This window comes from Phyllostomus discolor, chromosome 11 (genome assembly GCF_004126475.2).
Source record: "Phyllostomus discolor isolate MPI-MPIP mPhyDis1 chromosome 11, mPhyDis1.pri.v3, whole genome shotgun sequence".
Classification (NCBI taxonomy): domain Eukaryota; kingdom Metazoa; phylum Chordata; class Mammalia; order Chiroptera; family Phyllostomidae; genus Phyllostomus; species Phyllostomus discolor.
Genome location: NC_040913.2, coordinates 78,824,057 through 78,840,073, shown reverse-complemented (window position 1 = coordinate 78,840,073; position 16,017 = coordinate 78,824,057). Strand labels below are relative to the sequence as shown.

General features: G+C 49.1%; 1 long non-coding RNA gene across 1 annotated transcript; it reads left to right on the top strand.

The window, feature by feature from the left end:
- The first annotated feature begins 1,384 nt into the window (after nucleotides 1-1,384).
- Nucleotides 1,385-13,850, top strand: LOC118497435. Its single transcript, XR_004899964.1, has 3 exons — nucleotides 1,385-1,620; nucleotides 9,672-9,681; nucleotides 13,840-13,850. It is a non-coding gene; the product is annotated as an uncharacterized LOC118497435 (long non-coding RNA).
- Nucleotides 13,851-16,017: the final 2,167 nt, after the last annotated feature.

Here is a 16,017-nt window from a genome sequence, read left to right as displayed (position 1 = left end):
CAGACAGCACAGAATTTCACTTGGCTTATTCCCCATTACTAGGTTGGCTTCACTGGCATGGCAGCCTACTCCTGTCCTGCCCGAAGCAATCGGCATAACTCTGTCAAAGGTGAGATCGGTTTCTGATTTTTATCTCTAAATTGTGAAAGGAGAGTTGGCATGAAGGAGCCCAAGTCCCTTTTCTAAATGTGTGTGAAATGCACTGCAAGGTGAGAAGTGATTTCATTTTATTAATCATGGGGCAGGGGACTTAAAACAACAGAGCTGGCAGGAGGGTGGTATAATACGAGCTGCAAATGAATTGCACGGTTAAGAGTTACTGCTCTCTTATCTTCTCGGTAGCCCATTCCCTCTCCCCTGTGTGAGCAGTCTCGCAGACCATAGTTCTGGGGAACTGCAATATTGGCGTTCAGACCCTGGGCAAACTGTGTAGTGGACACGTTGTGTCCTGCCCCAGAACTCTGGAACACTTGGGGTCCTCATGACCCTCCAAGTCTCCTAGGATACAGCAGCTTCAAATGGAACCTCGTCCTGGGAGAACCGCGCTGGGATGCAATCTAGGCCTTAGTCCTGAAGAGACCAAGCCCTTCTGGTGCAACCTCCGGCCCCGTTCGGATATTTAAAAAAATGTGGGCGACAGAAAACTCTCCCGGCCTCCTAAAGTCACACTGTGTAATTCTGACCTCGGTCATTTTGGCTCCTACTTGTGAAATCTCTTCAGTTCAGGTCAACAAGCACTTTCCCTTCTTCCGTCCCCATCTCTCTCCCTCCCTCCCTCCCTCCCTTCCTTCCTCCCGTTCTTCCTTCCCTGATAGGTGCCAGACAATAGGCAAACAGCTAGAGATGTGTAGATGAGTAATATCAAAGTCTTAGCTTTTCAGGACAAGATAACACATTTGTAACTGAAGAAATCATGACACTGTTAATGTCTAATCAGTGTCGTTACAAGATAAATAAACCAGGGGGCTATTTTGGCCTGGGGTCGTCTCCTTTGAAATGGCCAAAAGACATTATACTCCAAACAATAAGCAGGCACTCTGGAGTGATACTTAACACTGTCTGTGTCTACACAGTCGATGCAGATCTGAAGGAAGCACCAAGTCCCTTGGAGTCTGTGGATTGGGGCAGACCAGCGCAATCCACCATCAAATGTTTATTGTTAGTGATACATATACAAAGGACAGCCTTCCCTCCAGGAGCTTGTGAGTAGGTTCAAAGGTAAAGAAGTAAATACATGAAAAAGTAAATAGCAATGCAACTATGAACTGATGCTATAGAGTGCATGCTTGTTCCCCACTCCCCAAATTCATATGTAAATTATTCCTCTGATGTGACGGGATTTGGAAGTGGGGCCTTTGGGAGGTGATTAATCCCCTTACAGAAGCCCCCTTGCCCTTCAACCACGTGAAGACACAATGGGAAGATGACCCTCTGTGGGCCAGGAAGTGGGCCTTCACCAGACACCCATTCTGCTGGCCCCTACCTTGGACTTCACAGCCCCAGGATGGTGAGGAGTGAACTTTGTTGTTTGTCAGCCACCCAGTCTATGGTACTCTGTTATGGCCGCCCACATGGACTAAGACAACTGAGTTCTCATAAGGTGATATATGATTCCATGTAGTAGGCCATTCTGCGTGGCATGGGCCCAGCTCCCACTCAGAGATGCACAGGACCCACGCCCACGGATAGGTTCTCCTGTGGGGAATCCGGCCTGCAATGTACCTAGGTCGCTATGAGTCTTGCTTTTTGCTAAAACTCCCTCACCCTGAATTGAGGACATTTACTGCAAAGCAACTTCCTAAAAAACATGCTAAACCTTCCAAGGATGAGTGTAACTGGTTCAACTACTTTCGCCTTTTCATTTGCAAATATCCCTCTTCTGTGATGTGATTAGCAGCATTGGCTCCTCTGTTTTTTGTAAAAGGTAACCAACTAAATCAAACCCGTGTACAGTAAAGGAGGACCATCATGTAATGGGTGGAGAAACCCAATAGAGGCCTGTCATGGCAGAGGCCGTGGTTTTTGCTCCCCTTGAGAGAAAAGCCATGCTGTCCCTTTTCCTCCACTGGACTCTGTAGTCCATGTGAATGTCTCGTTTCATCCATAATGATGCGGACACTGCAGGCTGCAAAGGAAGCAGGGTACAGTTGGATTAATTAGGCGATTCCCTTAGACACTTGTTTTAGACCCACCATTGTATGAATCTGACAATAAGCACTTTTAGGTCAGAGCTTTATCATCCAAACAGTTTTCTTCTCTTCCTCTGATTGCATTAACACCAAAAGTAATTCAACAGCAAGAGTAATGTGGAATTAAAGATTAATTATTTGCAATAACAGCTATGATATATTACCTGCATCTTATAGGCAGGACACATGTTGAGAATATTGATTAGTGAACTTATGAAATTTAGTGAAACTTCTTTACTCATAAATAGGTTAGGTTCTGAAGGTCATTCTTTATTTTTTAATGTAATTGTATTATGGTATTTAAGCGTGTAACACAGTATTGTTGATTACAGATGTGATGTTGTTCAGCAGATTTCTAGAACTTATTCATCTTGCCTAACTTTACACCCATTGATCCGCAACTCCTCATCTCCCCTGCCCCTCAGTTTCTGAAAACCACCATTGCACTTGACTTTTAAGGTCATTCTTAAATCTTGTTGTTTGCAAGTTCAAAGTGTCTCCAAACAAGCAACATTTAACATTTTCTCATCACTTTCAGTATTCTTGTATTTGTATTTGTTTCATTAGAAAGTCTTTCTCTCCTTACCAGGACCTTCAACACTCTTACTATTTCTGATTATGTCAAATACGATGTGGCTAATACTACTGACCTCTCATCTCCCACCCTGTAACTCCTATAGGTTCTGCATACTCGGTACTCTAGCCCCACCTCTCTCCTCTTCCCAACTCCTGAACCTCCTCGGCTGTATCTCTGTAATTCCTGGTCCATCGTCAGCCAAATCCCACCAGGCCTTGCCTGAGACCTCCCGAGGACAGTGCTTCCCCTGGAGCCCCTCAAAGGGAGATTATTTTCTTCTGTAGTCTTTGTACCACTGGGCCTGGAGGGGAGCTGGTGTTCCTCCCAAATCCCCTGGCCTCTTAAAGCCCTTTCCCCCATCTCCTCCCCAGGCATATCCAGCTTTGACTCTCATTTCAGATTATATCACTCAAAACCCATCCTTGTGGCTGCCAAGTGTGAAGGCGGTCACTCCCCCTCACTTCTAACAGATTTGAGCTCCTGGTTTGTTGTCACCCTCTCCAGTTTCTCTCTTACCTTAATGTGTGGTGATTTCAGGATTTTTATACATGGTCTTCCCAGTGCCTGGCTTCTCAGTTCTGTGACCTCTTCTCCTGCAATGCTCATGTCACACTCCAGGTCAGGTCATCACCGACAAGTGCAATTCCTTGTATTGCAAGCTCACGCCTCCCAATTTCACATTATCACCTCCTGTCTGTCCAACTCAGTCACCCTAGTAGCCTGGCTCCAGAAGTTCACAGCCCCACTAGAACTTCCCTTCACTCTGTCCTACATGTGTTCCTGTTCTTTACCCCCTTGGTGTCATCTTTTCCCTCCTTCTCTACATATATCCCAAGGTTAATCATTGCCAATCACTCCTTGAAAATCCTCAGCTCTCTTGGCCTCTCTTACAAAATTGCTAGTTTGGCAAAGACCACAACCCTGTTCATGCCTGCTCCCCACCGACATCGGCGTGTGTGCGACTGAACACGGCTAGAGGAAACCCCTCAGCTTCATTGGCGTCAGGTTGAAGTCAGGACGACAGTCCCCGGTGAGGCCTCCAGCACTCTCAGGAAGACACAGTGCAGCACACTCCCATCACTCCCTCGGAAGCCCAAACAATCATCAGCTCATGATTTCTCTTCTTCCCACAACCCTCCTATCTCATCTCACTCTCAGCTGATGACCTTGTTTCTCATTCCCCGAGAAGACTTGAGCCATCAGAAGAGAATGACTCCCTACAACTCTAAAGCTCCACCTTCCTCTTCCCCACATTTGTACTCACGTATGCTGCCTTCCCACCTGCCGGAGATGGACTCAGTGCTCACATCTAAAGATCTCTTAGTTTGTGCACTAGATCTAATCCCTCTTGCTTTTTCAAGGGTATGGTTTTAGAAGGTTCCACCTCTTTCACATCACCATTTTTTCTCTCTTAAAACATAGTCTTGTTTGAATCCCATTTCTCTCACCAGTGATTGCCCCGTTCCTTGCTCCCTGTTGCAGCAGAAATCCTTGAAAGAATGTCTACACTTACTGTATCCAATCTCTCCACCCGCATTCTCTCCCAACTCTCTCGAGGCAGACTTTCATACCCCGTGCTCATCAGAAGAAGCTCTTGTTAAGGCCATATTGCTGAATCTGATGATCAGTGCTACTGGTCATCTCAGTTGACTTACCAACGGCATTTGACACAGCTGGCCGCTCCCTTCTCCAGGGAACAGCCTCCTCAGTTGGCTTCCAGGAACCATGCACTCTTGCCTCTCCTCCTGTATCTAGTCTGGTCCTTTGCAGATTTCTCCTTTTCTTCCTGACACCGGCTCACTTCCTATTTCTCTTTTCTATGCGCACTCCTTCCCTTGGTGACATCAGCAAGTATCAGCGCTTTAAAGATCATTGTATATGTCAAGCACTCCCAGTTTTATATGTCTATCCCAGACCTGGCTCCAGGATCCCGAATTTGAAAACAAAACCAAAAACAACTGCCTCTTGACACCTCCACTTGGGATTTGGTGGAGTATGTCCCAAACTTGAGCTCTAAGACAGCTTGCTGCAGGCTCCTCAATTTCGGTTGAGAGCAGCCCCATCTTTCTTTTCTCTCATCCCCAAAATCTCTAAGCCTTTACTCAAGTGCTGACTTTTCATGAGGCCTGCCTGCGTAACGCTATGTAAAATTGCATGCTCTTTCCCCATTGCCTTGGTAGTCATGGCCTTCACCTCCTTTTAACATAGTACGTGATTTACTTATTTATCATGTCTCTGTATGCTCACCCTCATTGCTGCCTAAAGTATAACCCCCATGAGGGTAGAGCTTTTTTTCTGGGCTGTTCATTCATGTAGTGCATGCATCTAGAATACTACCTTACTTGTATGTAGTGTGTGCTCAGTGAATCTTTGTCAAACGAATGGAAATAAGCAAATTAAGTCACAGTGGCCTAAGCCAGTGGCTGAGGATGAAATAATCTTACACGACCACTAATGTTGTCTGTCAGTAGCACCCAGGGACATGATGTTGCTAGGAGTGACTTTTGGTCCATGAGGGTTTGAATGTTGAAGTTTGTAAGTAGGGAAGCTTTTGGGATTCTTTCAGATGAAATTGAATAAAATCAACTGCAAAATCAGTGAAAAGGGGGCTCAGTTTCCTTACCTTATGTTCATTGAAAGTAACAAATGATATGTTGTACTTGAGCCTACAACACTCGAAAACATTTACGAGGTGATTACTGTTCACTGCACAGGGTACTGGGCACTGGGCTGTGGGTTTATTTGCTCTATCACCAGCCCAGGCGCAAGTGCTGACAGCCGCTTCCTCCCTGTCCTTTTCCAGGTGTAGGCCCCGTGGATATTATAATGGTCTCTGAGAAGCGGGCTACAGATCAAGCAGAATCTTTGTGGGTCGGAGAAGGAGCAAGAGAGTGGGGCCAGTGGGCCACCTCTCACACGTGTTGTTTACAGTCTATTTCAGGCCCCCGCTCTGAGCCCGTAACTGAACCCGTTCTGGTCGTCGGAACATGTGACCCCGGGAAACCTCAGATCAATGATTTGCCTCTGCCTGACTGTGACTCTCTCAGACACCCCCTTATGTTTGTCTGTAGTGACTAATGAGAGTGACTCACTCAAACAGGTAACCTGGCTAGGTGAACCCCCAGAATTCTTTAGCTTAGGTTACAATTACCTTCTTGATAAAATTCAGAACACACAGGGTCAGTTTTTTGGGGACAAGGGAATCAATTGATATTCCCAGCAGCACCCATTGTGGACAGGAGGTTGAGTGTTGGGCACACCCACACCTAGGGGCCCTGTTTGCTTGAGAACCAGACAGTCAAGTATAAGGCTGCCAAGGGGAGCCGGGGGCACTGCCAGCCAGTGCTTGCAGTCGCCATATCTGAAAGTGGAGGCCTGGGAGAGGGCAGAGAGGATCTGGAGACCTGCCCATCACTGCCTATTCTCTGACCCCACATCTCTGGGCCAGAGTTTCTCAAATTATGGTCTTTGGACCATCTGCACAGAACCTCCTGGACACCTGGTGTTGAAGATGCAGGTCCTGAACCCAGAGTCCTGATTTGGTCTGGAGTTTGCAAACCCCCGGTAATTCTGTCCAGTGTACAGTTTGAGAACCATTGTTTAGGCTGTGGCCTCACCGCAACCCCCCCCCCCCCCCCGCCCTGCAGAGTGCCCTTGGCGGGCTTATCACAACTTCGGGCAGTGGCTGAATTCCAGGGCATGGCTCCCCAGTCTGTTCTTGGCAGCTCTGATTGTCCCCAAGTCCACACACTCACAGCCCATCTGGCTGGCCCAAACCATCTAAAATTAGAACATCTGAAATGAAATCCCTCATCTATTTCTCCAAACCCAGTTTCCCTCCCTGGCATACTTATTTATTTCCCTAAATAACCGGGCTCACAAACTGAAATATTCTTAAATCTTCCTCATCTTTTACCCCTCTCACCACCAAACCAGTTCCCACGTGGGATATGTGGTTCCTTCACTATATCTTTAGCCTTGATGGAATTCCTCCCTCTCCATTTTCTGCACCAAGTTTAGAGCATCCTTCTCTCGTGCTGAGAGTGGGACCAACCATCCTGGCGAGCCTGAGCCTGAAGGATGAAAGACTTCCCTTCCTGAAACGGGCAAGATCTTGGGAAACCTGGGACGAGCCAGTCATCCTACACCTGGACCACTGTAGCAAGCAGGAGCTCGACCTCCTCCTCAGGCTCAGCCCACCGTCTTTCCTCTCTGTATATCACTGCGACCCCCACACTGTCTCTGATCGAATTTCCCCACGCATATACATTAATTACTGTGGCATCCAGGGCCCCCAACAAGTTGGCCCCCTCTGCATACCATCGTAGCTTCATCTTCAGTTGTTTCTCCCGCACAGCCGTCGCTCAGCCGAGACAGCACCTCCACGGCACATCTTCATGTCCGGGCCTTCGTCCGTGTTGTTTCTGCCTCCATCCACTCTCCGGTCCACTCTTAACCTTTTGAAATCTTACTCATCATTTCAGTCCCAGCTAGAATGTTTCCAGCTCTGAGACGCCATGGTTCTGACCGCCAAGCTGGAAACAATGTCCATCCTCTCCACTGTGACCATGACTCCCGCCTCCCTCACAGGTGGCATTCGTCACACACCGCCTTGATGTGTATGCCTACTCATTACCTATCTTTTTTTCTGCCTGATCCAAAATCCCCCAAAATGAAGGATATTTCTTGTTCATTTTTTTATACTGCAAAAGTCATCAAACCTAGTATATAGATAATTAGAAAGCATAGATTCCGGTTAAAGAAACAAATAGGTAAACTTTTGTTATTTTTTAGGTTCTTTTTTTAACGTTTTAAATTTTTTTCAATTACAGTTTACATTATTTTGTATTCGTTTCAGTGTATCATTATATTTATTAAATTGAAAATTTTTGCTCATGAAGAGGGAAGGCCATATGTCGCTTCGGGGATGACCTTGCTCGCAGGAGCACATGTCCAGTTCTCTGTGATTTACAAGGCACACACATGCCGTTTTTGATCCCCTGAACTAAGCTGCTCACATCCATCGAGCATCGGCCTCACATGTACTAACTCCGTGAGGCTCACAGCAAGCCGTGGGACCGTCCAGAACAGCGGTTTAGGGGGTGAGCGCGGGAGTCAGACTGACTGGGTTCGAGACCCAGCTCCGCCCTTCACTAGCTGCTGTCCTTTGGCAAACTGCTTACCCTGAGTCTTTCTATTTCCCAGTTTGTACAATGGGGGTAAAAAAGTATGGATTTCAGTGGGGCATTGTGAGGACTATTACACTTCAGTAAATCCTTGGGTCCAAGAAGTCATTTTTAAATGTACACCATTATTAGAAAAATATATCTACAATTAACCCCTGAACGCCATAGACTGTTAGATGGGGCCTGATTTCTGAGATGTTAAAATATGAAAAAATGCGCATCTTACAATCAGTGACATTTGGTAAATGGTTTAAATGAATAATACTGTTATGGACCAAATTGTGCCCCTTTCCCCAAATTCATATGTTGAGGTCCCAACCCCCAGTACCTCAGAAGGTGACTGTGTTTGGGAATGAGGCCTTTAACGATGTAGTCAAGTAAAACTAGGTCACGGGATAGACCCTCATGCAATATGACGGGTGTCCTTATAAGAAAAGAAGATTAAGATGCAGCACACACAGAGGAAGGTCGCGTGAAGGCACCAGAAGACAGTAGCCATCTGCAAGCCGAGGAGGGCGTCCTCAGAAGAAACCAGTCTTGCCAACACCTCAGACTTCCTGTCTCCAGAACGGCAAGGAAATACATTTCTGGTGTTGAAGCCACCCAGTCTGTGGTACGTAGTTATGGCAGCCAGAGCAAACCCATGCAGGTCCCTCAGAAAGCCTCCCAAGACCACAGGACAAGGAACTGAGATATGGGGCAGACACGCCGTCTTAGCAGGAGACCTCAGCTCAACCCCAGCTGGTTGCTTGCACCCAAACAGCCAAGTCAGCCCTTCCTCCCCACTTGGGTCCACTTCATTGAGAGTCGCCCATTCCCTTGGGTCAGCAGAGCCCTATGTGAACTAGCACCATGGGCACTTGACCCCTTAGCTTTTTTCCCAAAAATTCCATGTGTGAGGGCGTAAGGAAAGCGAGAGGAGATTTGAGTGTCAACACCCTGTTAGCAGGATTCTGTGAGCAAGATTCTGGCTCCAGTGCGTGGCCCATGCGTAGTTCAGACCGTCTTCAGAAAACTGGCGGAGGGTGCTTGACTTTAAAAGGGTTGACAACAGCAGATGGTCTAGATTCATTAGGCCTTCGAATGGGACTGACGCCCCCTCCCATTCTTTTTCTAGAGCGGTTTGACATTTTTGCGTAATCTGAGGGCAGATCATTGAGGCTGCAATGTGGCCACTCAGAGGCCTGGGCTCCTGTTTGCTAATCTCCTGTGTGGTGAAACACTGGCGCCTGGACAAGCCCTCATTCACATCAGCACAAAGCACTGGCTATGTGTGTTGAAATTCCTGAGAGAAAATGTCTTGCAGGCTGTCGGGGAGTACACGAGTGCTGGAAATACCTCACTGAGCGTTGCTCAACATCCTGGGAAGAGAGTCTGCTGGCATCTGACCCTCACCCTGGGGACGCATTGCGGGACTCTGGGCACGTGGGGATGGTGAGGACAGAGGAGTGTGGGTGGGCGGGTAGGTGGAGATGGCGTTGGGTGTTTTCTCTGCAATCATCCCAGAGTGGCCGGGAGCCAGCTCCACAGTGCCCACTTTCTCAGTCCATGGAGAGTACCTAACCTCAGGCTCGTCACCAAGGCTGCCATCTCCCCTGCTAGGGACAGGATTTTCCTGTTCTCTGAGGATAAGTCCTAGTTCCTTGGGTTTCCTCAGCTCTGACTTGGAGAAGTAAGAGGGGAGAGGAGTGGAGCCAGGGTTTTTGATTCTCATCAGAGATGTGAAGTGGTTAGGCGGAATGGAAACTAGATCAACCACCCATGCCTCTGGAATTTGGGGGTAAATCCCACAGATGGATTGAGTGACCACAGGGCACCTTTGCACCCTAATGGTTTAAATGGAGGCTGCGCCAGCGCAGTGCTTCTCATTGCAGGCCCTGGACCAGCACCACCTGGGAGAAAAATGCTAATTCTTGGCCCCACCCCAGACCCAGCGAAATGTGGACTCTGAGGCTGGAGACCAGCCATCTGTACTTGAACGGGTCCTCCTGGTGATTCTGGTGCATGCTAGAATTTGTTAGGAGCACTTCTGGAATGGGGAAGAGACAGCTCTGGTGGCACTGGGCCAGGGGAGGCGTGGGGAGGAGAGAGGAGGGAATGGTGGAGAATGGACTAAAAGGTAGAAAGAAGTTCTCCATGAACAGGAAAGGTGTTGCGGGCTGCCAGGATCAAAGAAGAGTGAGAGTAGTCAAGATCACAGCAGCCGGGGGTTGAAGGGAGGGAGAAATGGGAGGTAACTCTTTACTGGGCACAGGGTTCTGTTTGGGGTGATGAAAATGTTTTGGAATGAGTTGGAGATGGTGGTTGCACAACATCGTGAATGTGCTAAATGCTGCTGACCTGTTCACTTTCAAATCGTTCATTTAATGTCATGTGAATTTCACCTGAATAAAAATAAATAAATATTGTATAAAGATTGGTAGCAGTTCAAGATAGCCTGGGTTCTTAGTTAACCCGAGTCTACCCCTGAGGTTGTGCTGAAGTTTCAAGAAGAGACTCAGCTAACAAAGGCAAGAGAACAAACGTGGAGAAGAATTTCCCTTAGAAAAAGGGAATCATGTTGCTAGAATCCACCTGCAGGTCCCGAAGGGTCTCATTGACCTTCTTTTCACTCTGGTCTGGTGTGGCTTGAATGGTGGCCCCCTAAAACACATACCCATGTCCTAACACCCAGAATGTGAAGTGTGGCTTTATTGGAAAGAAGGTCTCTGGGCATGTAATCAAATTAAGGATCTCAGGATGTCATCCTGGGTTATTTAGGTGAGCCTTAAATCCAACGACAACCGTCTCTCTGACACGGAAGAGGAGACAGGCACACAGAGAAGGTGACAGGAAGACCGAGACCGAGGCTGCACAGCCGTGCACCAAGGCATGCCTGGAGCCGCCAGAAGCCGCGAGAAGCCAGGACACATTTGCCCTCAGAGCCTTCAGAGGGAGTGTGGCCCTGTCAACACCCGGATTTCGGCCTGCAGAACTGTGAGATGGCACGTTTCGTTGTCCTAAGCCACCGAGTTTGTGTAATTCGTCATGGAAGCTCTAGGAAATAGACACACCTGGCCCAAGGGCAAAGGCCATGGGGGTGGAGTCAGAGAGCCTGGGCTTCAAGTTTGGGGCACCGCGTTGCCTCGGGTGAGGTATGGACTCTTGGGAGGCACAGCGGTCCCCACCTGGCTTCCTTCACGCACTGCTTTACTTGCCGGTCTCCCGTGAACGTTGAGTTCGAGTCCTTGGGTCAGATGCTCTCTCAAGCCTTCCCCTTCTTTGACCCACTGACATTCTAGCCAGAGGTTGGGGACGATGAGTCGATAACCCAGATCTTTAGGGTATTTGGAGATGGTGCAATCTGCCATCCTTTGGGCAGCTTGGGTGATTCACTGTGGAGGATGAAGATAATTTTTTCCTGAAATGCAGCCAGATGCCTTTTTCAAAACTGGGCACTTAGAGATTTTTTTTTTTAAATGAAGCAATGAAGGGGATTATCTTCTGGCCAGGTTTAGGCAGTCCCTTCCGAAAAGTTGGAGGGTGTGACTGAAAGATTAGCGTGGGCTGACTTCAGGGGAGGAGGCCTTCCCCGAAAAGAAACCACAGGGGCCTCCAGTGGGGCTGTTATGTCAGCGGTTCGTGGGCACCCACGTGAGGCACGTGAGGCACGTGTGGCTGTTTAGAATTGCCCTTGAGTTCACCGGAACACATACATCACCTAAAGTGGCTTTTTCCTGGAGGCTGTGTCTTTCAAGGAAATCCTAGGGTTAGCTGCTCCTGCAGGGAATTATGTAATAAAGGGACCAATGCTATCTCCATCCAAGGGGATTTACTTAACCAGAGAGCACCCCGGTTAGTAACGCTTGCATGCTGTCCCTCCGATCCGGGCTGGCTTCTCGGGGGCGGGGGGGGGGGGGCGCCATGCTGTACTGAGTTTTCACAGCTCTGCCTCTCTCTCTGTGGGGTGTCCGAGAAAGGGACGGGAGAGTAGATGCTTCCTGTGTCATGTTCCTCCATGGTTTTGCAGCTGAAGTGAGGAGATGTAGTTCCAAGTAGGACCAGGCAAAACTGTGAGGGACAAAACTTGTCTTTGGTGGCCTCCCCCTCCATTCCTGAGAACCGTGTTAATGCTCAGACTTCATACTTTCATCTCCTTCTCATTCTTCTCTGCCAAAGCACAGCTGTGCGTCGTCTGAGCCCTCTAAAGTTTAGATCTGTTGAACAAAGGTCCCGAAGGCTGTTAGTGTCCTACTGTTTCCAGGTAAGTCATTTGCAGTTCGGTGGCCTTGTCTAGGATGGTGGAGATCTCAGAACCATGGTGGACTGGCCGTGGGAGATGTCCCTTAGAGACTCTCAAGTCACCGGACATATGTGACTGCCGAGTGATCCTGTGGACACTACATACCTGGACCAACATGAGAAGTGAATTTACTTATTAGGATCCACAGGGGATGCTGACAGAGCCTGTTTCTGGGGCTGGCTCAGCCTCCACCTGACCATGTGATCCTGGGCCCTTCCCTTCCCTCCTCTGAGTTGCTTTCCTCACCTTGAAATTTTAGTGGTAAATCAGCTAGGATTAGGTCAGTGTCTGACCAGAAAAATCATCCAGGCGGAAGGTGAAAGCCCAGCTCTGTGAGCCTCACATCAGACTATCTGAGTAGGACTCTCTCCACAGTGGGACGTGGGCATCCCTGTTTTTTTAAGCACTGTTGGGATCTAAAGGACCCGGCAGCGTTGGACGCAGACATAAATGACTTCACAAGGTCCTCTCGGTCTCACTCTCCTGTAACATTCTGCAGAAGGCCAGCAGGGCGTGACTACAGCAAGGGCCCACAAACCCAAATGCCGGTGTTCAAATTCTGCCTCTGTGATTGGCCGGCAGTGTGAGCTCATGCCTCCCACGCCTAGGTTTTCTCATCTGCCAAATGGACATCTATCTGTCAATCATGTAGGCTTGGTGACGATTAAATGATGTCCAATATGGAAAGGGCACAGAACAGTGCCTGGCACGCAGCAAGGGCTCAGGAGTATGTTACGTGTGTTAAGACTTCAAAGGGCAGGATGGAAAAGCCAGCTGACAGAGCTTCAGAACCAGCTCAGGGACTCCTCCCTCTGCCTCCATCCTTGGGGCTCTGGGGCGGCCAGGCTCAGTCCCTTACAGCTGCCTTTTTGACCTTCCTCATGTGACTAAGTATTTGAATTTATTTGCCGAAGGGTCAAGTCCTGACTAGACTCCAAGTGCCCCACGGGCAGGGCGGGGGCTCAGTCATCTTTCCTCGTCTTACCCTCAGGGCAGAGCAGAGCTGGCAAAGGGCAGGCTCTGCGTCAACACTGGCTGAATACGTGTCATCTCCTGGCCCCTCTGGTTCTCAGCTGTCTGTGCTTTCCCCTGTCTGTCTGTCTACTCTCCTCTCTATTTCTGCCTCCCTGAACTGGGTTGCTACGGTGTTCTGGCTGAGACCCCAGCACTGGCCTTCCACAGGGAGATAACTTTCCTCTCTCTTCCTCTCCTTGGTGGAAGGTGCACCCTGGGAGACTCCAGGGTCAGAGCAAGGGCGGTGTGCAGGATCTGGGAATGAAGGTGGGAGGACCCAGCACCAGGACCACATCATCGCTCCCACGGGGTAACTGTCCCTGGACAGTAGAAAACCAGCACCATTGTCCCAGGACGAGGGCCTGTTTTCCTATAATGACTCTAGGTGCCAGGCATCTGTTCTGCACTGTGTCCTTAAGGGACTCAGGTCAGGTGGAGCAGAAGCTAACCAACCGGCCAGTGGGGGAGGAGCCAGGCTGCGGGAGGTGGGGACTGGGCCTGGCCCCTGCCCTGCCTCCAGATTTCGTGAACCTTTGGACTCTGGGTTTCCCTGTGCTACACCAGCTAGGATGGCGATAATAAAAGAACGAGGCAGAAGCTCGGTTACTTTTTATGAACTAGCCTTGGCAGTCACTCAGTGTCATTTCTGCTGCAGTTACAAACCCTCCCCCAACCTTCAAAGGGAGAAACATATTCCTCACCTCTTACGGGGAGTATCAGAGTTGCCTAGTAAGGACAGCAAGTGGGATGGGAACAAAAGTCCTAATGGTTACTGGTGCTGGCATGTATTAGGGTTCTCTAGAGAAACAACCAGTAGGAGATTGATTAATGATTGACGAACTGATGGATGGATTATAAGGAATTGGCTCACATGTCTATGGAAGCTGAGAAGTCATGGGGTTTGTAGTCAGTGAGTTCTAGTCCAAGGGCAGGAAAGGGCTGCAGTTTTAGCAGTCAGGCAGGCAAGGTTCCTACCTCATCAGCCTTTTTGTTTTAGTCAGGCCTTCACCTGACTGGGGAGGCTCACCCCCGTGAGGAGGGCAATCTGCTTTACTCAGTCCACCCATTCAAATGTTAATCTCATCCAGCAACACCCTCACAGAATAATATTTGACCAAATGTCTGGGCACCCCATGGCCCAGTCACTTTAGCGCATAAAATTAACCATCAGAAACTATCTCTGAAAAACACAGCTGCCACATTCTCAGAGGAACAGAGCAGCACCCCTTTGGGTCCCAGACAAGCTCAGAGCCCTCTAGCTCTTCTAAAGGATGTTGCTGCTGGCAGACGTGGGAACTGGACTCAGACAAAAACACTTCCTCCTCAGGGCCCCCACCCCTTTCTTCACTGGGCCTTGTTGGTAAAGGAGCCCAGAGATGAGAATGGTGACTTAGGAAGTCACATGAGACCCTCATCAGGGCATTGCCACTTCAGAGGAAAATCCAGACGCTGGGGGTCTCTCGGGACTTTTGTGACTGGGCCAGCTCACTGGTGGGAGCACATGGGACGTGCAGGCAGTGAGGGGAAGGGAAACTCCAACTGGCGGTGGTGTCAGGGTGAGGCCAGGAGTGATCTGGGAAAGGCACAAAGGTCAGGCTGCTGAAGGACGCTCTTCCTCCTCATCTTTATCCTTTCTTGCTCCAGCTCTCGCCCTGTCATTTAACAAGCACACAAACAAACAACAACATGCCAGAATAGATTGGAATAAGCAGTCAAATTAAGACATCCCTACATCATTGGGTTTTATTTATATGCCACATTCACATACGGAGGGCCGTGGGTGTGCTAGGGCTCTCGCAACACTTCTGAGAGCAGGACATTGTTCATTTCAACCTGTACATGATGACATCGAGACAGGAGATTGAGTAACTTGCTCCTGATCACACGGCTCATGAGTGATGTAAGTTGAGTTCAATCATTGTTTGACTTCTAAGAGTTCATTCCACTGTGTGCTCTTTGCACTGGATCCGAGTTCCTCTGATTGGGGGAATGGGGAAGCGAGGTGAGTACAAGGAAAGAGCAACAAGAGGAAGCTGGAGAGATGGAAAGTAGATTTCCTTCCTGCATTTTTTAGCGGTTGTTCACCTTTACGGGACAAGCAAGTGGGGGAGGCCACCTGATTCTAGGGATAGCAACAATGGATTTGGGTGGGAGATGGTCCTTCAGGGAGAATGGGGAAAGGCCCCTGGCTGTGTTCAATGAGAAAGGAGAAGGTCCGAGCCAAGGCCACTGGCCTCTCCTCATGGGCATTGTCAGCCTGAATGACCCTGCAAATCACAACACAACCCCCAGACATTTTTGTCTCCTACCCTCAATTTTGAGGCTTCCCGGGAAAACATGTCTCATCTATTATAAAATAATTTCCTGGGAGAAGACGGGATGGAGTGGATCATGAAGAGAAACAGAAAAGGGGAACTCCGCTTCCGGCTCAGCCTCGTCAGGTTACTTCACTTCCCGGGGCCCCTAGTGAGCACCGGCCTCCCAGCTGCCCTCCAGCTCTGCAGTGCGTGACTCCCCCGTGTGCCTGGCATGTAGTAGGCACTCACGCAAGCTGAATGGTTGCATGCGTCGAACTGGATCTCCAGTCACTCCACAGCACAGCGGGGCCTCTGTTTCGTGAAGAGGCCATCCAATTCCTGCCCAGGTGAGCTGAGCATTTTTCTTTTGTACCTGGGCCCTGAGTACGGGTCTACCCTCGGGCAAGTCACACCAGGGCTTGGACAGCTCTCACATCTCTCATGTAACTGTGACTCCTAAGTCACCTTTATG